At 44.6% G+C, this 21,960-nt stretch overlaps 1 protein-coding gene across 1 annotated transcript in view; it reads left to right on the top strand.

Moving 5' to 3' along the window:
- Positions 1-4,503: 4,503 nt before the first annotated feature.
- The window catches only part of BRD3 (bromodomain containing 3), a 43,800-nt gene continuing 26,343 nt past the window's right edge, over positions 4,504-21,960 (top strand). The window contains exon 1 of the mRNA XM_050907806.1: positions 4,504-4,886. The gene's annotated coding sequence lies outside the window, so the exon portion shown is untranslated. The remainder of the gene's footprint in view (positions 4,887-21,960) is intronic.

Here is a 21,960-nt window from a genome sequence, read left to right as displayed (position 1 = left end):
CCTGCCGTCTAAACTCGGGGAGATAAAACACAGTTATAATTGCTGCACCGTCCCCAGAACAGTATTAAGAAACAAATCCAGTGAAGTTCCTATTGCTGATTCTTCCAGATGGTTTTGGCTTAAAGTTTTCACTCTTTTAAAAAATAAATATGAAATAAAATGAGAGAGCACAAATCAAATCAGCAGTATAACGCTATGTATTTATATAACTTTCCTGTGATAGGGATAGGGTGTTTTCATTTCTTTCACGTTGGAGAGAAAAGTTCTTATTTTGCCTCTCTTCTCAGTATCTGCTTTAGAAGTTTTTGCCTGATATTTTTATATATATGTATAAAAAATATATATATGTCTGTATAAAAATCCATATCTATAATAAATAATACCTCTCTGGAACCTGAAAACTGTAGCCTCGGCTACAAATTAATCGTAATCCTAAACAACCCCTTAGCCTCTAAGTGTCCTGGATTTTTTTTAAACAAGTTTAAAGTATGATAAACTCCATTTGGCAAAGTACTCGGTCACATGCTAGATTGGGTTTTTGACAGCATGGCGGTTGCAGAAAAAGGCAGCTCTGCGAGCAAGGGCATTTCTTTGGGACTGCATAACGTGAGTACCTGGGGATCTGCACAGACAGCCCATTGTCTTTGGATGAAATTTAACTTGTTGGTTATGAGTCATCTGTGAGGGTCTTTCTTGCTCCCCCGGCCATTCTGCCACAGCTGGGATCAGCAGGATGTGGTATCTGTCCAAATTCCCTCACTGGAAAAGAGTGGGGTTTGGCAGGCTTCTCCCTCACAAAATCTTTCATTCCGTTTGGTTCAAAATAGCCTGAACTTGGTGACCTGCCAAGTACACTGGAAAAGACACCTGTCTGAGGTTTTTTTGGGGGAAAGCAGCTTCCCGTAATGATGAAAGGGAAAGAAAAGTCCATGAGTGGCTCAGATTATATGGAAGTGACTGCTTTCAGTGCTGCTGGGACCCCTTTGGATGGCTTTAAGGGTGTCAGGAACAGAGCTGAAGCCATGGGTCCTGCTATGACTAATGTATACAATTTTGTCACAGGTTCCGCTGAGACCAGAACTACTCCAGTCCTGCAGATTTGATCCAAAGGACGTTAATGTTTGTGGAAAAGCTCCCACTAACTTCAGTACACGCTGGATCTGCTCTTTAGACCTGACTGCTGCAAACAAGCTCGTGCTTACGTTTGGAATGGTGAGTAATAAGGCACCGAGCTTACAAGCTGTGTAAGCCCATATTTATGTTTTGGCACAATTAGCAATCTCAGTTAGGACTTTTATTTGCTTGAGCCTCTCAGCAGACAGAGGAAGCACGGAACAGACTTACTGTGTGTTACATGCTGCTCAAGAAACAGAGGGAGGAAGAACTCATGAGAGAACTGCTGTACCTTTTAGGCTTTTAAAGAGCAGCTGATCTCTGACATATAGCTGTTTCTGTGTGGTTGCTAATATGCTGCTCTGTTTTTTTCTGAATCCCAGATACATCACATTCATATGTTTCTGCTGGGATTTAAAAACAAACACTGAACCTTTTCCAGGCTGATATTTCTACCTCCCCCACTACAGTATGAACCTTGCTTGCATCACTGCCAACATTTCTTCATTTAAAACTAGGAAATCTTACGCCAGTGGAGAGCAGGTAGGATTTGATTCATTCTGCCCTGGGAGAGATGTGTACAAACACTTAGCCTGGGCACAAGGGGCCTATGGAAGTTGAAGAACTTCTTTCAAAGTAAGATCATGGAACACTGCGTGTATAGAGCTCCATGTTAGTAAAGACCGGTTACGAAACTGTCCATGTTTTTGAAGAGAAGGTACGACTTCACACAGGATTGGAGTCCAGCAATGTGCTAGTGTATCATTCAAAGCAGGTTCCCCCCAGTGCAAGTCACAGCCAAGTTAAACCATAAAGGCTGCTGATTTGAGAGCCCCAGACTGAATCACACACAGTCTGACTGCCAGACGTGATGACAGCCTGCCTCTCCCAGCCACTTCAACTGGAGCAGCAGGTTCTCAGCACTTCTGTGCATCAGGAGCTTCGTTCTTGGCTGGTGCAAATGGTTGCAACTCCAATGAACAGACAGTTCAATACGATTAACTCATACCCCTGAGATAGTTTTAGTGAAATCTGAATATATTTATTACTCATTGTAATTTAGAAATCAAGATGTTTGAAAGTGTTACTATTTGGTTAGAGCATCTCGTTACCATTCTCTCCAGTCTTTGTAAGAGGGCAGGAGGAAAAGTAAGAAAACACAGGAACCCATTAGGACTTTAGCCAGCTGAAATCTAGCATGTTCTCATATCTGTTAGTTTAAACTGCCAACTCAGGAGCACACACTATTCACAAGCTTGCTTACCTGTGCAAACCACTGTGTTAACAGCAGGTGCTAGGTCTCTACATCACACTGAATGTGTAATAAAACCATTTAGATGCAGCTAATTTCCAAAGAAACATATTTACTGTGGCCAGAGATACACAGGCATATTGGCTGGGCAGTTTCTCTTCACTTCTCAAATTCTGTGGTCGTGTCCCTTTCTTCTCTCCCACAATAGTTTAGGCCTTTGCTCCGCTTCTTTCCATACATATAAATCTTAGCCCACTGTATCCCAGCCTCCCGCTCCTCCAAGTAATGCTTCTTGCTACATCCTGACACCAAGGTCAGACAGAATATTTTGTGAGCTCTTCACTCCCTTCCTCTCCACTGCAGGGGAAACCATTCATCCCTGTTCCTCTGGTTTGAGAACTGCCAATCTGAAAGGACATTATTTAAATCCACTCTGGACCCTCCATTGGATGTTGGCTGTCTCCAGACCAGCATTTAGATTGTAATCAAAGCTTATATTTGCAGATGAACACTTACAAGATCCTTTGGGTCTTGGATAGCTCAATTCTTTCCTGCCTCCCCATCAATTACCATAGTGCTGCGCCTTTTGGGGCTTGTAGACATCCTGGCTCCTGGGTTCCCTGTTTGGGGGCTCTGCTCACCCTTTTCCAGATGAAGAGTGAACACTGAAGAGACAAAGGTCCTATAGGCACTGAGTAGCCAGGGTGGCCTCACCAACTGGTGTGCCCAGGCTCTCAGAACTACAAAGTATGAGTCAGAAGAGCTGAGTCCCAGTTCTGGCTCTGCCCATGATTCTCTGCATCATCATATTCCCTCTCAGCTTCCTCAGCTGAAAAACAGGGCTCATAATATTTCCTTACCTACAAAAGCTGTTAGGAGGATTATTGCATTGTTGTGAATTCCACAGATGAAAGGTACTACAGAAGAACAAACTGCAATTATTGTTTCAAACCTCTGCCCTAGTCCTGTCATCCTTAACTTACTGAATAACACTTACTCAATCAAGGAAATCCTGCCACTACGGTGAAGAAAATCATTGGTAAAGATGACTCTCTGTTGCAATAAGAGCATTTATCCCCTTGTGTTCAACACCCTTCTCCCTGCTACTGGGATGATCAGAGTCATATAATCCCAGACATTTACTACACACTCTTAAGCAATCTTCTATTTGGGCACTATTATTTCTTTATCCCAAACATGACTGTTATTGAATAAATTCTCTTTTTTTAATGTATAACGACATCCACTCTAGAGATAGCAGCTGCTGGTAATAGGCTCTGCTGTGAGTCTGCTGATATGTGAGGTCTCTTGGAGCCCATGGTGGCTGATGGCTGAAAAAATGGTCAGAATGGCCAAATTTGCCTGCCTTGAGGCGTGTGGAGCTCGCATCAGCCTTTCATGTGCATGTAAATGTACAGCGTGCCTACAGATGTGCCCAGAGATGGAGGTCAGAATGCACTGCTGACGCGGTATTCATACCTCTTCAGCAGCCTTCTTCACTTGTAATCCCTTGGTAATTGCCAAGTACAAATACTAACAAAGAGCTCCCTTGCAGTGGGGAACTATGGTTTTGATGGTGAAACAGGCACTGAATGGTGAAGTAAAGAATCAGAAGCTTACAGTTAGTACCTATAGTAAAGGTCAGAAAAATTGGTGCTCCGGGTTAGTGTTCCCAGCAGTCCCTGATTACTATTAAATACTGTTGGGTGCAGTCATGCGAGGCACTGAGTGTGGCCAGTTCTCACAAAACTCATCAGTCCCACAGAGACAAGTATCTCCCTTTTCCGTTTCTGTCCACCCTTCTTTTCAAAAGACTCAAGTCCTACCCTGGACACCAAGAGCAGAGAAGCAAAAAGTGTCAGTGTTTAACAGCCCTGAAAACCACTCTGGTTTTGCACAAATAAGTTTTTTCTTGTCAAAGCCTATGCACAAAGCTTCCAAGAAGGATGTATGTACCACTGTGCATTAAGGGTTAAAAGTAGTGCAATGGCAAGGAATAAATACACTGCAGGTGTTAGTTAACAAGGTACTAATTGGGTAACTGGAGGTGCAACATAAGAGACCACAGAGGCTAATCAAAAGGCTTTGGGTGAATCTAGGATGCTCCTCTGAGCTTGGGGAGGAGGAGGAGGAGGAGGAAGTAAAAAGCTACTGCTGTAGTCTTGCATTTTATGGAAAAACTGGAGTTAAGGTATCCTAGAACAGGCGACTGTTACATCTTGTGTGTAAAACTAATATGACAAAATCAGTTCAGAAATTAATTTAAAGATTGCAACTGTCTTTTCCTCAGTCTAAGTGCTTTTACTTTGGGCTAGGTAACTTAATCATTCTGATTTGATTTCACTGTACCTCCTATGGGGCTTATTCAAACTGAGTCAGCCTGTGCCTGTTTGGCTAAACTATTATCTAAACTCACTGCCTTGCATAAAGAAGGCTTTAAGGATCCCTAGAATATGTTTGCTTTCCTATTCCCTTGGAGGATGTAGCTGGGTTCTTCAAGCACAAGTTTGCAGACCTACAGGTAGGTGTGTGAGTAACTTGTATGTTCCAAGTTGAAAGCTGATAGTGGTGAAATCTCTGGGGACAGTTTCCCATGTGAATTGTTTTGCCTGCTCAGCCTGATGCATAATGAACATAACAATTTGGGATGAAACTGTCTTACACCCACCCTGGGTGAGATAAGGGAGTATAAGGTGTAGTTGGAGACTGCTTTGGGGTTGCAGTTTTGTCGCACTCTCCATCACCAAGCTGCTCTTGAAAGTGGATTTGCAGTGAGGATCAAACTCCAATTTTTAACTTGTGCATATTCACTGTGAGGTGACTCTGCCCTGCCAGCTTGAAGGGCTTTATGCTCTTGCAGGGACCCTCCTAGCTTCTCTTGTCTCTGTCCTTTTGCATGCGCTCACCCATTTTGCTCAGCCCTCCTGTTGCGCTCTCTGCGTGTTGCTGAGGTTGCTGAACACTTTGCGTTATGAGCCCCTGTGTTCAGTTGCTTATAGCTCTGCAAAGTCTTACATTTCAGCCAACACACTTTTTTGTTGCAGGAGTTTGTCTCAAACTAAAATATAAATACATTTAAAAATCAAACTTTCAGATTATGGTTCAGCTGAAAATGAGTCTTTAGAGTGAAAGGTGTACATTTTCCCAAGGGTTCATAATGAATACTCAGCTGATTACTCCCTGCCCCCTCCCTTGGAAAGCTTCAGCCTGCCAACTTTTCCCAGCCCCCATGCCTAGAACAGCAGCAGTTTTCATTTAGGGGCTCTTTGGTCATGCTTATGATTTGTGTGCGTTACAGCATTCATAAATTTATACTCTGGGTATCCATGTGGATCAGGCATGTACTGGAGCAGGACAGCGCGTTCAAAAGAACTGACCTGGTACTCTTCAGCTCTCAAATACTTTGATACACATATACTCTTTTAGAATTGCCTTGAAAATGGGAACAAAGAAGAATGATGGTAAAAAGTGTCCTGTGCTCAAAATCTAATCCTTCCCTATAGCCCCGTTATCTGGTATCCAGGACACTTGTAGGCAGGGCAGAGTTCAGGTGGTGTTTCCAAGGGATTTCCTTGCTCAGTCTGGCAACATGGAACACACGAAGGACCAGACGCGGGGCAGGTTTAGTGAACACCAGCTTGTGAAGTGTGACTCTTCCCCTTAAGAAGACCCAGAATGTACCTTTTTCTTACTGCTTGCATGCTCCGTGTTCCCGCAGAGGCCATGTGCTCTGGGTGCGGAGGGCACTGAAATGGCTTTCGGGTACCTGATGGTTAAGTCAAAAAGGTCAGCTTGCAGGAGGGAAGCCCAAGGCACACACTGACCAAGTGTGGGGTTTGGCTGTAGATGCAGATGCAACTTCAAATGCTGTCTTACGAAGTAAGTACGTCCAAGAGCGGTACGGCTGTGAGCGAGTTTCTAGTTCCTGAATTTGCACAAGCCTTGAAGTTGAGTGCAAAACACTTTTTCTTGGGTTTGGTTAAGGCACGTGCACAACTTTGGTTTCATCCTGAGGCAGCCGCAAGCCTGGCTAAGTGGAATTTTCCTAAGCATCTGTCCTCTTGCCTGTACAAAAACCAATCTTTCTGATTATATCATAGCTCCTGAGAAATTTCAGTCCCATTGGTCATGTTTTTCAAAAGCTAATCTTCTGGAAATAAGGTCTTCCAGTAAAACTGCCTTCACCTTATGGTTACAATAAACTGACTTATTAATTGGCATCACCGCGTGGCTGTCTAACAGGCAGGGTGGCAGCCTCTGCTGGCATATGTGTCCACAGAGAAATCCTGTAACTACTTCTTATTTTATGTTGGCGCTCAAATGTTTCCCCTGGACTCGTTTATTTTCCAACAGTTCTTTCTTTTTGTGCTGCAGCAATTGAATCATATTTGTGGTTATAACAGTATCTTTTTTTTTTTAACTTCTGTTTGCATTTGTAGATTTGCTTCAGGATATAGGCTGTTGGTCTTTGTCATTTGGAAGTGTTTGTGTTTGTAACAGTGCTCATGTTTGTTGATGCTCTTATGGTGGGTGTGTTTGTAAAATTCATGTTCTGTTTTTATTGTATACATTAGATAAATTTCTGTTGTTTTCAGCCGTTGACAATATTATGAAATGCACTAACCAGTGCAAACTACATCAAGTTGTGGGTTTTCTTGATGGATTTTTTTTTTGCCACTTACTACTACAGCTTGCATTGGCGGCGTTCTATTTTTATTGCTGCTCGTATTAGTTGTTGCGTAATAAATGTGAGAGCGCATTACCCAATGCAAACCGCGATTTAAAAAAAAAAAAAGGGGAAAAAGAGCAAGCCAACTCCTGCAGTTGTGATTTAAAACTCGATCTCCCGCAACACGCGTGACCCTGCGTGGGTTTCGGCCGCGGAGCTGAGGGGGACCCGCACATTTCCAGTTGCACTTTTAAGGGCTCTCGTTGTACCTTTAGAGCCCGAGAGGCGCGACGGCGGGCGGAGGGGGGAAGCCGGGATTTTCCCCGGCAATGTCTGCCCGGGGGGGACCCGCCAGCCTCCACCTCCCTGCGGGTTTTTATCGCGGTCCCCCCCCCCGAAACCAAGCGAGGCGTTTTCCCCGCCGGGGGCAGCGTCTTTACCCGCCCCCGCCGCCCGCTGACCGGGGCATCACCCCTGCTGTTTCTCTCCCCTGCCCGCCGGTCCGGGGAGGGAGCGGGGGGCCGGAGGGGGGGGGGGGAAGACCTGCCGGCTTCTGGGACTTGTAGTCCGGGGGCCGGCGGCCGCCTCTCCCCCGGCCCGGCCCGGGACTACCGTCCCCACATGGCCTTGCGCCCCGGCGCATGAGCTCTCGAGCGCTGTAGCGCATCTATTATACTGCCTTGCCGAGGATAAAAAGAAGAGCAACTGGAGGGACTATAAGGCAAACGTTGCTGGAGCTGCCGGGGCAAAGTAATCTATTTAATCTTTCCCTTTATTTGTTAGATGCTTGGGTGTGCATTGCTAGCACAGGGCCATGGTTTCTGGAGGGAGGGGGGCCGGGAAAGAAGGGGGTGGAAAGCAAAACCCACTTGGGAAAGGCCAATGCTGATTTTTTTTAATTTCCCCCCCCCCCCCCCCCCTCTCTTCTTCTGCTCCTTCTTCTTGCGAGAGCCCCGCGTCGCTCCCCGCGGCCCCGCAGCCTTTGTGCGCCGCGACAATGCAACAAAGCGCGGCGGGGCTGGCTGCAGCCTGGCCATTGATTTCCTCCCGGCCCCGCCGCTCCTGCCCACCCTTTTCTTCTTCTTCTTCTTCTGCCGCTTCTTCTCCATCTTCTGCTCCCCCCTCCCCTTCTCGCCGAGCGCCCGAAGACGCCCCGGACGGGCGCAGCCCCGGCCCCGCGGAGCCCCGCGCCCCCACGCAGGAGGGGTTTTCTTTCTTTCCTTTTTTTTTTGTTTTTCTTCTTCTTCCCCCTCTCTCGCTCGCTTTCCCTCGCTCGCTCTCTCTGCCCGCCATCTTTTGAAGGGGAAAATTAGGGGCGAGGAAAAGGAGGGCTGCAGGCGCCCTTAAAAACAAGGAAAAAAGAAAGAAAAAAGAGGGAGGGAAGCGCAACAACAAAAAAAAAAGGCAAAAGCGGGGAAGGGGGGGCTAGGCAGCAGCAAGTCCCCGCTCCCGGCGATGCGCGGCTCCCCGGCTCCGGGCGGCAGCGAGCGGCGGAGCGGGGCTCGGGGCTCGGCGGCGGCTCTGCGCCCTGGGCGAGCGCCGGGCTGCTCCCGGCCATTTCCCTCTGCCCCCGCCGCCGCCTGGGTCGCTGGCTTGTGAGCTGGAAAAAGGTCTGAGCAGGCTGCATATGATGCGCTGAAAAGTGCGCGTTTCGTGTGTTGTCCGTGTCCGCATGCGTATATTTGTGTATATATGTGTATATACAGCTTCTTTGCTCGTGTAAATATCTGGTGTTTACCGAACTTTTGCAAATAAATGGAAACCAAGGGTTCGTTGCCTAAACTTGATATGCTTTATAGGTGTAAAAAGAAACGCAGATCACAGGTTTATATATAGAAATGTCACGCTATGAATAATGCTACCGATAATAAAATGTAAAACTTCAAAACTCAGCTGTACTTTTCCTCCATTTATACTACTTGTTTGTTTTTTGCACCTCCCTGGGCGCTGGGGATAGAGCATTATTTGTAGCCTGCTTGGTTTCACTTTCAAACAAAGCTGTAGTGTTCAGGTCGCAGATCCGTGCGCGTCTTTAAGCTACATGGTTCAGTCTTGCAGGGTGTCAATAGGGAATGTGTTTCCTACAGAAATTACTTTTGACAACGTGGAGCATGCATTCTGTAAGGTTCGCGCTAAATGTTCTGTGACAATTCCGTAGTGTGAATATACCTTTCTGTTGATGTCTTTAGGAATCAAAAGTTACTAAAATAAACTTTTTTGGATAAGCAAATATGATGGTTTCACTAATACTTTGAATGTTTTTCTATATATATATATTTTTTTTTTTTTACATCTTAAGGTCCCTGACACTAGTAAATAGTAGGTTGGGGGTAACACAGTTAGCAAAGCACACCTGCTGTTTCTTGCTGGGAGTAGAGAAGTGGTTTTTTTAATATGCTTGTTAGTATTTTTAATGTGTTCAGTATATATGAGTGTGCTGAGGGGGGTGTCTCTTAATTAAACTGGAAATTTAGGTTTAAAGCTGAAACTCTTGTCTTTATTTCACACAGTGATAAGTCAAGGTATTAGAGAGGACTTGGTGAGTACCGTATGTGCTGCGGTATATGGGTGAGACGTGCACAATAAATATGCATCAATCAAAACAAACAAGAAATCCCCAAAGCAGTCTGGTTGCTTTACAAGCAAAAAAACCCGATCTGTATTGCTTACAACTCCCCAACTACTTGAGTGTACTGTAAATGTAAGTCCTGCCTCAGTCTGCAGATCACAGCACTAGCAGACTGCTGTGTGTCTTGTTTTGTTAGCACAGAAGTTTGGGGAGTTTTTAATAATACACTGGGAGGCTCCTGCTGAAACAGAGTAACTCCTGACCTCAAAGCCTTCCTTTTTGGAAAGAATAAATGCTAAGATGGTATATTTCTTTCTCTTTAGTCCACACTGGTTAAAAATACTCACTCATGCATGTCTTTAGTGCTTTGAGACAATGCTTAATAAAAGGGTTGGGCAGAGGGTAACAGTCTTATTCAATGTTCAGCATAAGCTTGATTGCAATATTGTCTTCTATACTCGCTGCCTATATAGTGCTCAGTGCTGAGACAGTAGCTATTCCAATGAAAGGTTTTTTAGTTTTAGTGACCTATGCATGCAGAGTTTAAAATAAGAAAGAATGTGTGTGCAATGTAGAGTGTCTGAGGTTTGTTCTCAAAACTGACTTTAGAGTGTTAGTTCTGTTATCTTCAAATAAAAACTAGGCTCCGTCGCTTCTGGAAATAAAATTTTTGTCACTTAAGCACTGAGGTGCTTTCAAAAACTTTAGTTACTGTCATTTAAAAAAATATTTAGAAGAAAAGCATATTGAAGAAGTCTGATGTTCCAGCTGAGTAAGCATGCTAGGTAGCAGTGCTCTTTCACTATCTGTCTCTAAAGAAGGCTGGTTTTGTTAGTGTCTGCAAATTCAAGTACTTCTTCAGTAGGCTTCATAGCTAGTTGTTTCTTTGCACTGTTGTAACTGCACTGGATACAATGACTTAAATCACAGTTCTTAATGATCTTGCAAAATACTTCTTTCCTGAGTTAAGAGCCATGTGTTTAAAACTTTATCCTTCAGTCATCTCCTAAAATGGTGAGGGGTCTAACGGAGGTTCTTGGTATCCCCAAACCATGTCTGCAGGCTGGGGTCTGGCCTGCCTGACCTGAGGGTCTCTTCCCCCATGAGCCTCAGTGAGCTGAAGGCAGTGTACACAGATAAAGCAGTTTGCCCTGGTGAAGGCTGGGGCTTCCCGTAGTTTTTACAGACATATCTTTTAATTGGTACAAGTTCTGAAAGATGCTGTTTAATATTTACCTCTTAACTTTGGGAGGGGCACCTGTGCAGTGGGTTGTGGGTTTCCAGCCAAGCACTGTTGCACTCCTAGAATCTTGCTCCTTCTCCCTGGAGTAATCTGTGAGCCTGATCGCTCTCGTTGACAGCACAAACAACTCGGGAGTCAAATCCCTCTCCTCAGCAGCAGCTGAGTGATGTAGTGAGGTCTCATGTTTCAAAGGCTTAATTACTTTTACAAAATATACTACTCTGTCTGCTTTGGTAAGCTATCAGGTGCTTTCAGTGCAGACAGAACTACACTTTGCTAAATAAATGAACAAAGAGTGTTTTGCATCTCAGTGTTGTTGATTTTTCTCTTTAATCCTGGTTGCTCCTTCTTTGCTAATTTGCAAAATTCATTAATCCGCAGTGGGTTTCCCAATCATTACCATGAACCGTATGTTTTGTTTTGTTGTGTGTGTTCTTTTTGTTTTGTTGGTTTTTTTTTTTTAAATTGCCACATTATTCTCCAGTAATAGCCCAGAACACCGTTGTAAGCAATTGAGTTCTGGGAATTAGGAAGGAGCCATTGTTTGCTGTGCTGCTCAGTGAGCTGTCAGGACATTTTGGAAGGATGTGTGCATCTCAAGCTTTTCATTCCACGGTATCTTACTGTGACATTAGTGTGTTTTTGTCAATCATTAGTGCTTGTTGGAGGTGAACAACTTTCTTTGGGGCACACTAACTCTCTAACCCACTTGTTGCTAAAGCCAACATCGGAAGGATTTAAATTCTTCTGGAGAGCAGTGTGGAAATTCACCGTAATGTGCTGCTTTTTCTACTAGTCCTTATTCCTTCTCCCATTCTTCCTGATAAGATACCAACTAAAGAAACACTTGCCTCTATTTTGGATTCCTTTAGCGCCTTTCCAGGCCTCAATCTCTTTCCAGCTTGAGTCTGATAAGAAGACACCATCATGTCTGGAACAAGCATGCAGCAACATGGATAACCTGGGCAGAGGAGATGATTTGTCTCACTCCTTTGCTGGGACCAGGGCTCAACGTTTTCCTCTCCACCGGCAATGCAACAGGTGTAGCAAAGACAATCTGAGGTGAAATTTCTGTGCGTGGGGGACCCATCTGGAACAAAATGCCCTGGCTGAACTGATTCCATTTAGCTTCAAACTCTGAGTTTTAGACTCAGTTGTGATTGACACCGGTCTGCTTTGGGAATGATCCTGTTTGCTCCTCTCTTTCCTTTAAAAAGAGAGAAGCAGCGACAGAAAAGGATGGCAGTTTTCCTTCCTGGCCCTGAGAGCTGTTCCACTCTTGAAGTTTACACTTGGAGCACTTTACTGATACAGTCACACTGATATCCTTCCAGAGGACTTATGCACTGACATAGATATACAAGCAGAGATACACTTCATGTGACTGACTTGCCTGTCGTAACCAAACCCAATCTCTATTGAAAGAAAGGGACATTTCTCCTTGTGTAACTGTCTTTTCAACTGCTCAACTTATCCTTGTGTAACATTACGGAGGGTGCCTGGTTGGGGATCTCACTTTCTCGCAACCCACCAATATGGCCATGCTGAGAGAAATTTGTTTTCTAAACCTGCACTGGTCAATAGGTTTGGCTATGAGCAAATGCGGAGTTTGCAGTACTGTGCTATTTTGCTGGGAGTGGACGTAGGACGTAGCAGCCTTTTTGCTTACCAAGGCTAGTTTAGGAACTGTGCTGTACTGTGGGCTATAGTGAAACTGATACATTGAGCACATGTGTGTTCTGTACTGTATGTGCAAGAATTGTGTGTGGGTATAATGGAGAATGCTATTCCTTATTGGAAAGCATTGCCTTTTTGCAACTCTTCTGTTGGTGCTACAGTTCTGTTTAGGGTCTATGAAATAGCGTTGAAGTGCAGGTCTTCAAGATGCCACGTGAAAGAGGGTATGCTCCCCCAAGTTTTTGCTCTCGTAAGTGCTTGTCTGAGTGTGGGTACTATGCATCAGCTGGCGTGCTGGAAAGTGTGTTCCTTTCCTGGACAGGAATAAGCCACATGGCAATAAATTGGGATACTTGTGTCCACACTGTAGTGGTCGTACTTCCTTTGATTTGAACTTCATCCATATGCAGGAGCTTTGAGAGGCTTAGGGCTTGTCTGTTCTCACTGCGCAGGAAGCTAAGCCCTGGGTGCTCTCAGCAGGAGCTGTGCGTGGGGAAGCTTAGCTCCTCCTGTTAGGAGCCTGTCTGTCTGCCCTGAGCAGTCCGTGGAGAGAGCAGTATTCCTCTGGGTGTGTGGAGGGAGACCACCTTCTTCCCTTGGGTGTGTTAGGCAGTAGGCAGCACCTTCCCCTCTTCCCCTGAATTAGCAGCCTCTGCTCCCTGCATAGGGAGGGGTAATAGACTTTAAGATCCAAATTTTTCCTTTTCTTGCAGACTGTTTGGGAGTTTAAATCAGATGCATAGACTCAGGCAGTGGAAACCGTGCTGATGCCCTCTCAGGGAGCGACAGCAGCTTAGCTATCACAGTTTATTCACACCTTAGCTGACCTGCAACTTCCTTGCATAGCTGAGCAAGTTTATGGTTCTATCCAACCTTGGCAAAATCAGCGAGGCACTTTTCATCTGAAATAGTAGACAGCGTACAGACTTTTGCACTTGTTTGGCTATGTTTGCTTTAAGTTAACACATTGAGTTATTCTGGGACAATGTGCTTGTTCAAAGACAAGGCACTTAAATTGGTTTGGAAACAGATAAAGCTAAGTCGGTGCAACCCGTTTAGGGGAACATGCATACGGGATGGGTGGTGGTCATAAATGGGAGGGCTACCACAGAGTAAGAAGTTACTGCTCCTCTGTCGGCTAAGCTGCAATAATTAACTTGGTGGGTGGGTGTACTTACTCTGCCCCATTACCAAGTATAACGTTACTGTGGCTCAGCTAACAAGTAGTATATTTATGTCATGATAATTCAATCACTTTCATTTCATTGTTCATCCCCTTAAACTGACTTGATTGTCATATATTGATTTAGGTAGACTTTGCGTGGGAAAGTTGCAGTGCTGTAGCTGTAAACCCAGAGCATGATTTAAACCAATGGCAGCTCATCCGTTCTTACTACACTTGTAATGCTTTTTGTCCTAAAACAAATCTGTTCTTTTTCAAAATAGTAACTTTAATCATTTTAATATATAAAAATAAATTTAAAAATGAGTAGGAGAAAGCATTGGAGCACAAGAAGTGCGCAAGGGAGGTCTGTTGATGAAGGAAGGTATTTTCTCTAATGAGTCACTTCGATGGTTCTGCTATGTACTGTGAAATGCTTGTAACAAGTTAACATACGGATCTGCATCTATTTATTAGAAGTCTGTCTTCTCTGTCAATGTTTGCATGGAGCTGCCTGTAACGATAACATCTGTAGCACTTGTAAATGATATTAATAATGCTGATATATGGCCATGCAGTACTGGTGATGTAAGGGAGAATTGCAGTGTAGGTTGTTAGGTATACAGAGCAGAAAACAATCCTTTAAATAGGTAATACATAGGAATTGAATGCTATTTGCAAGGGCTCTGTATTTTATACTTTGCTCAGAATACTTTTTGTACTTAGTTTCATTAAGAGGAGGTAATCTTCCTGTTACATGTAGCCTCTTAAATTCAGTTGGAAGTGGAATTTGGCTGTATCTAAACCCCCCTCCCTAACAGGTGTCATGAAGGACCTCTTGGGTGTTGTGGTTTATCTTTTAGAAACGTGTTTAAAGACCGCTGCAGTATGGGGAAAGGGATAAAGCAGATGGCAGTTTTAGCTTTGCAGTTTCTTCAAATGACAATTAGCATTGTACTTAGTAAAGAACAGTTAAGTGTTTCCAGAACAGTTAAGTTATGGTATTTGAACACTTTGAATATAGGTTCCTCTGTGTGTTTGCTTTTTTTCCTTAAAATTTGGTATAACCATAACACTGAGAAGGAATTAATGTAATGCATGGGAAAGACTAATGATACTAATTGTAGATGGTAGTGGAAATATTCATATCCCCATTTTACAAGTGGGGAACTGACAAGCCTACAGCATGGGGTGTCAAGAACTGAGCTGAGGTGTCAGCATGCTGTTTTGTAGCTGTCTTTTTTGTGATTGTTTGCAGGTATAGCAGAAGCTTGGAGATGCTCTGCCCAGCAGGGAAGTATTCAAGCTCTTGGTTTTTTTGTTTTTCACCTTTTCTTCAAAATGCTTGTGTCCAATAATCTCTCCTTTTGGAAATCAAAGTGCAGAAGAAGAAACAATCATGACAAAACCTGTTGTGGAAAGACTATGTGTAATTTATTCACTATATGCTGGATCAAACTGAGTGAGTTTGAGGTTTTTTTTCTTATACTGTAAACGTACACAGAGCACCATATGCTGATTAAAAAGGGGAAGGGCAGACTCTCTTTTTCAGAACAAATGTTTAACTGTGCAGATCACATCCTTTAAAAAGCAGAAAGAGAGAACCCTGTGAGGGTGTAGACGTACAATAATCCCATTAGGAGTTCTGAAGCCTGTGCGGGTGTTGCCACATTATGCTTTAATGGGTGTACCTAAATGCTTCTGTTATACATGTATCATCTGAAACTTGGGTCAGTGCCAGAGTATGGTTTGGGTTTTGTTTTTTGTTTTGTTTTTTAAATAATTTAACTGAAATATGGTTTGCTGACCTGAAATTGGCAAAACTGATTTCTGGAGTGATAGGATGAATTGGCAGTAGTATCCTGCCTGTGTTGGGTAAGTCATGCTTTGGAGAAGGTAGGCTGTAAAGTAATAGATGAACAGAGGGGAATTGGGAGACAGAGCATTGAAGGAGATGGGTTGTGGTACTGATCTGCACTGTGATATTTTTTATTTTTAGTTTTTCTTTTTAAGACCATTACGTCTTGCCAGTTTGTGCCTCTTTCCTGGCCTAGACTGCTCACTCCTTAGGGCAGAGACTCTGTGCGTGCTGCACTGTGTTTGGTGCTAGTCAGGGCAATGGAGCCTCTTGGTCATAGTGCAGTTGGTGTCTAGGCACATCCTGATGAAACACAGTTAAGTTGAGGTGTTTATCCTGTCAATTCATTGCCCTAGCGATCAGTCATGCTCCAGCTTTTATTCCATCTCGCCATCCCACTTGCAATGTCTGGTCATGAGCAGAGGCTGGAGTCTCCTACAATGTGTACTGTCCTCGTACAGTGTCTGGTGCGTGGTGGTCCTTTCAGTGTATTGCTGCATGGCAGTAATAATGGTGACCAAGCCTGGATGAACCACACCAGGGCTTCTCTCCCCCCTACTCTAGTCTGTAGTTCAGAAAAGTAGAGTGGGTGTGTATGATGCAGCATTTAACAGCAGCCTGTGGTCCATCACATGTTCAAACTGCATGAAATGGGAAGCTTTAACTTCCAGTCTCTTCACTCTATTCATTCCTCCTTTCTTTTCCTGAGTGTCCTGGTTTTGGCTGGGATAAGAGTTGGTTTTCTTCTTAGTAGCTGGTACAGTGCTGTGTTTTGGATTTAGTGTGAGAATACTGTTGATAACACACTGATGTTTTAGTTGTTGCTAAGTAGCGCTTATCTTAAGCCAAGGATTTTTCAGTTTCCCATGCTCTGCCAGCAAGCAGGTGTGCAAGAAGCTGGGAGGAAGCATGGCCAGGACAGCTGACCCAAACTAGCCAAAGGGGTATTGCATACCATGGAACGTCATGCCCAGTATATAAACCGGGGGGAGTTGGCCGGGAGGGGTGAATCGCTGCTCAGGCATCGGTCAGCGGGTGGTGAGCAACTGCATTGTGCATCACTGTTTGTTTGTTTTTTTTCTTTTTTCCCCCTCTTCTTTTTTTGTTATACTCCTTTTCATTACGATTATTACTATTATTATTATTATATTTCATTATTATTATTGTTAGTATTATGTTTTACTTTAGTTATTAAACCGTTCTTATCTCAACCCATGAGTTTTGCCTTCTTTCCCAATTCTCTTCCTCATCCCACTGGGAGCCGGGTGGAAGGGAGTGAGGGAGCGGCTGCGTGGTGCTTAGCTGCTGGCTGGTGTTAAACCACGACACTGACTTTCTCTACATTTTGCTTTCTCCCACAGGGTGTAGGTTAGCTGCCTGTTTCCTCTTCCAGTTTATCTGCTCAGTAGTATTTGTATCTGTTTCTTTCTACCAGTTTTGCTTCCTGAAGGAAAGTAAGCAAAAGGAACCCTAGGCTGACTTCTGCTGAAGCCAATGAGTATCAGGTTAAGACTGTTCAGCATCATCATCCAATACTGAAATGATTAACAGCTTCGGCCTGCTTGCTTCTCACTTTGGTGTTGTGTCCAGGATGGACCTGTTGCTCCTGGACTTTTAGATGTATGGTTTCTCCTTACCAGCTCTCAGCAAGTGAGATTTTCCTCCTTTGCTCCTTGTGTGCTGTGGCAGTATTGCCTGATGGCTGGGCAAGCAGGAATCCAAAGATCCCCTGCCACAGAGATCTGTTACAAGCAAGTTCACAGTGAAGGAACATCAGCCTGTCACACAGTTCCAGTCTCCCACTTACAGAGCAGTTGGGAATGCTGACATGAAGGATACTAATAAAGGGTGACTGCGGTTCAAACCCAAGTGAGCAAATGGATTTGTAGTTCTGATTGGTCTTGAAGTGTGGATTTGAATGCACAAGCAAGGGTGAGTAGAGGTGGAACAGTAGATTCTGTCCATCTGTGAAGTTTAAAGTGATAATAATACCAGAAACATTGAGAGATGGAATAACAAAGAAGGCATCCAGCAGACAGCATTTGTGCCAGTTCTGAATTTGCGGAATTGGCCAGTCTGAAGAAGTTGTGACCGAGTCTGTAGAGTCTTTTGCTATGTACATCAGCAAGGTTTGAACTTGGGATTATCAAACTTTTTCCCCTTCCTTGGCCAACTTTCATGTAAACATGGAGATTCCTCTTCTTGATTAGGCTGCACTTTATTTTTGTGGTGTTTTAGGAAATGTGATGAAAGAGAACAAGATCTCCATGCTCTCGCACACCTTATGCTTGTGCGATGGGACTTCCCTAGCGGGGATCACATTCTGCAGCAGTCCTGCAGTGAGAGGATGTATCTTCAGGGCTAGGTAGCATTGACTAGATCAGGTGTCATACCTATTATAACTGCAACCATGGAAGCACCCACAAGTTTGATCAGTCTGAATAGACTCTCCAGCCTCAGATATCTAGCACTTAACCTCCTTTGTCATTTTATCTCTCCCTAATAGACAGCTAGAGAAGGGGTTGACCCAGGTAGAGGGGCCAAACAGTGTGGAGAGCTCGAGTTTGTTTCTGTCTTTGCCTAAACCTTCCTTAGAAAGAGGTTTATCTTGATTGACCAATTAGTTGTATCTTGTAGGTGGTTAAGTCTGCAAAACCCTCTGTGGAGAGGCACTGAGCCACAGAAACTGTGCAACTTATCGAGAGGGGAAAGTTGCTTAGCACTTTGCAGGATGGGGCTTGAAGTGGTTACTGAATCACAGAGGAGGACTGAGTTGCTGCTTGTGTTGTGGTTTATACCATACTTCCAATGTGCCTTCAGCCATGTTCCTGCCTCCCCTAGGTCCCCTGCCCCCCCGTCCTGCTCCTGACATGTTGGGAGCTTTTATGGTATGTGGCCATGTGCCAGCACCTTCCCAGTGCTTCCTTCTTGCCTCATGTCCAAGGCTGCAGGGCTTCTGCTGCCCATGGGCTTTTGGGGGACTGCAATAACCCCTACAAGTACTAGAAATTGCCAAATAAGCATTCAGTGTGTTGCAGTGCACTAGATAAGAGAGAGCATATGCTCTGAAGCAGGTTCACCTTCTCGCCTTTCTCTGTCGGCCTTGACTGTCTGCTGTGTGGCTTCTCTCTGGCTCTTCCTCTGATAATGAGGTAGTGTGGGTTCAAGCCTGTGGGTCATGCAAGGTAATTTCATTGCATCTCCACCTTTCCGCTCTAGGAAGAAATGGCACGAGCAGACTCTGCCCAGGCATGCGATTATCCCAAACACTTTCCTTTCTGTGCCAAATCTCTGTTATGAAAATGAAGGCTGACACAGCCGAACACTTTTTTTTTTTCCATTGCCATAAAGATGTAATTGGTGTATCTTGTTGTGAGAGGCACAACTACTAGCATTTTCCTGTGAAGCATCTACCCATTCCCATCCTGTTGATTTGACTCTGCCTTCCCAGAGTGATGTGCAAGCCACCAGCTGCTCTGTGTACTCTGAAACCTGTTCGTAGATGCTTATTTCCACTGCTACAACTAAGTGTTTGTTAACATTTTCATTATAGGTCACCCAGTTAATTTGCTGAAGTACTTCCTGGAAGATTTTTTGCAAGTGCAGTTCACTTTATTTCAGAAATTTCAGTCTAATCCTTACTGCAGAGTCAGGTCTCAAAGCTGGCTGAACTCCTCCAGTCCAGAATCCAACACAGAGTAAGCCCTTTAACCACTCACACTTTCCTTTCCTCCTGTAGCCTTGTGTGATGGTTTAACCCCAGCCGGCAACTAAGCACCACAGAGCCGCTCGCTCACTCCCAGCCCCGGTGGGATGGGAAGAGAATCGGAAGGGTAAAAGTGAGAAAACTTGTGCGTTGAGGTAAAGATGGTTTAATAGGCAAAGCAAAAGCCGTGTGCGCAAGCAAAGCAAAATAAAGAATTCATTCCCTGCTTCCTGTCGGCTGGCAGGTGTTCAGCCATCTCCAGGAAAGCAGGGCTCCATCATGTGTAATGGTTACTTGGGAAGACAAATGCCATCGCTCCGAACGTCCCCCCCTTCCTTCTTCTTCCCCCTGCTTTTATATGCTGAGCACGGCATCACATGGTCTGGAATATTCCTTTGGTCAGTTGGGGTCAGCTGTTCCAGCTGTATCCCCTTCCAACTTCTCGTGCACCCTGAGCCTACTCGCTGGTGGGGTGGTGTGAGAAACAGAAAAGGCCTTGACTCTGTGTAAGCACTGCTCAGCAGTAGCTAAAACATCCCTGTATTATCAATGCTGTTTTCAGGACAAATCCAAAACATAGCCCCATCCTAGCTACTATGAAGAGAATTAACTCTACCCCAGCCAAAACCATCACACCTTGTTAACAAAACTGTGTAACTCAAGAGGTTGCACAAAACCAACATATGTCTGAGTTAAAATTTGCCTCAATGTTTTCAGAGGATCACAAAAAGTAGGGCTGGAAGAAATGTCCAGAGGTCATTCTGTCCTTCTCCCTGATCCAAAACAAGATCAACCATACCTAATCCATTACTGAGGCTGGTTACTTAAACTGTTCTCAAAAGCAAATTCAAAGCTATGAAAATGAACTTGTTAAAGTGTGAAACATCACTCCCTGTACTTGAAACTGCAACCTTTAGAAAGCAGTTGAGCCCCATATGATTTGTGTGTTGCAGGAGGTATGTGACATGCATCTAAATTCTTGCTCAGACTTGATCAGAAGGTGCTTCCTGTGGTGTTAGGAACTTGGTGGAGAGAAATACTCTGGCCTGTAATTATCAGAAAGACCATCATTTTATTTGAGGTGCCTAGAATAGTGCTTATAAAAGTCCCCAGTGTTTTTATAGCCAAGATAAAGTGACTTTTGGGTACCCCTGAGCTTGAAGGCATGATGTGAGACATCTTAAAGCAGTGTGATTTGCAGGGAGCACTGAGTATATATCAGAACTGAAGGCCCTTGAAATTACCAGTTACTTCTGGCTGATTCTTGTCTACTGGTTAGGAACCCACAGGCTCCTTACTGAGGAAACACCTGCTCTTACAATAGCCAAGGAGAGACCAAGGGTGGGAAATCCATCTGCATAATCTGATGAGCATTAAACTAACCAAGTCAAAAGCCAAGGAACTGACTTAATCTTGTGTGATCTTTTTCCTTCCCTCATGCAGAGGTAAATTAAGGACACAGTTGCATCTCCCAGTCTCAGGATGTTATTGGGGCTGTGCTCAAAATAATATGCATGAAAAGCAAATCTCTGATGTGTGGAATTAATGATTTGGGAGACAGCGAGGACAGCTGAATGGACTTTCAGAGTGCAAAGCTGCAGTGTGCCATAGGGGCACTCACAAGCCAAATTCCCGTTTCCTGCAGTGAAGCCAAGTGCAAATGCTTCATCCCAAAGTCTTGAGGGGGTGGCATATTGTGTATAGCGTGTGTATGTCTGCCAAGGCAGCGTTGGCTGATAAAGCAACTCATCTGTCCTCAAGTCTTGGTCTCAAATCACAGATCCCTTGAGTCTGAAGAGAGCATCCCTGCTGACATGGAGTTAGTAGGTAGCAAAAGCTGCCTGAAGTTCAATTCTTGTATGGGGCTGTGAAGAGAAAGGAAGGCAGAGTAGGAGGAAAAAGAGGACATCCACCAGCTTGCTTTCTTTCTGAGGAGCCTGGAGGAGTGATGGTGTAGTCCTTACTTTCTACAGCCATGGAATGAAATGGGTACAACCCTCAATTATCTTATCTGACTTCAAGGTTGTGTTGAGGTGTAGTAGTAGTGTGCTAAACCTCTCCTGCAGTTGTAAGAAAGTCTGGGCAAGATGATCATGGGCCTGTTGCTTCTCTGAGATGGGGAGTAGCATATGGTGGCAAATCTGACCAAGCTTCCAGCTATTGCTGCTGTCGGGGAAAAAGGGACCGAGCATCTGCTTTGGTGGCTGCAAGGAGCCTATGTGGGGGAGTAGTGCTTGGAGCAGCAGCGTGAGGATGGCTGCTCCAGCTGCCCTGCTGTCTCAGTGTGGTTCTGGCTGCTGGCTCCATTCTACCTTCAAAGAGGCTCAGCCACTGCCTTTCACGCCTGTGTGAGCAGTGCTGCTTCGGAGGTGCTGTTTCTCCGACGGGCTGACTAATGAAACTGGGGCAGGCACTGGCCGGGGTTCAGGGCTCTGCTCTCGGCTCTTCTGCAGGCTTGCTGGGTGGCCCGGGGCAGGTCACTTCACCACGGTGTGAAGCGCGAGTTGTGAGCGCTAGCTCTTCAAGGTAGGAACAGGGTCTTACTGTGTGTCTGCAGAGTCCTAAGTACTGAGGGACCTTGGTCTCTGCACAGCCTCTGTGTGCTACTGTAATGTAAATAATAATGTGGAGATAAAGATGAGGTCAAGGAACATCTCTTAAACTTGATAATTTTCCCTGATGTGGGAAGATTTATATTGCTGCTTCTGGCT

Source organism: Gymnogyps californianus, chromosome 18 (assembly GCF_018139145.2).
Source record: "Gymnogyps californianus isolate 813 chromosome 18, ASM1813914v2, whole genome shotgun sequence".
Lineage (NCBI taxonomy): Eukaryota > Metazoa > Chordata > Aves > Accipitriformes > Cathartidae > Gymnogyps > Gymnogyps californianus.
This window is presented reverse-complemented; position numbering and strand designations above follow the sequence as displayed.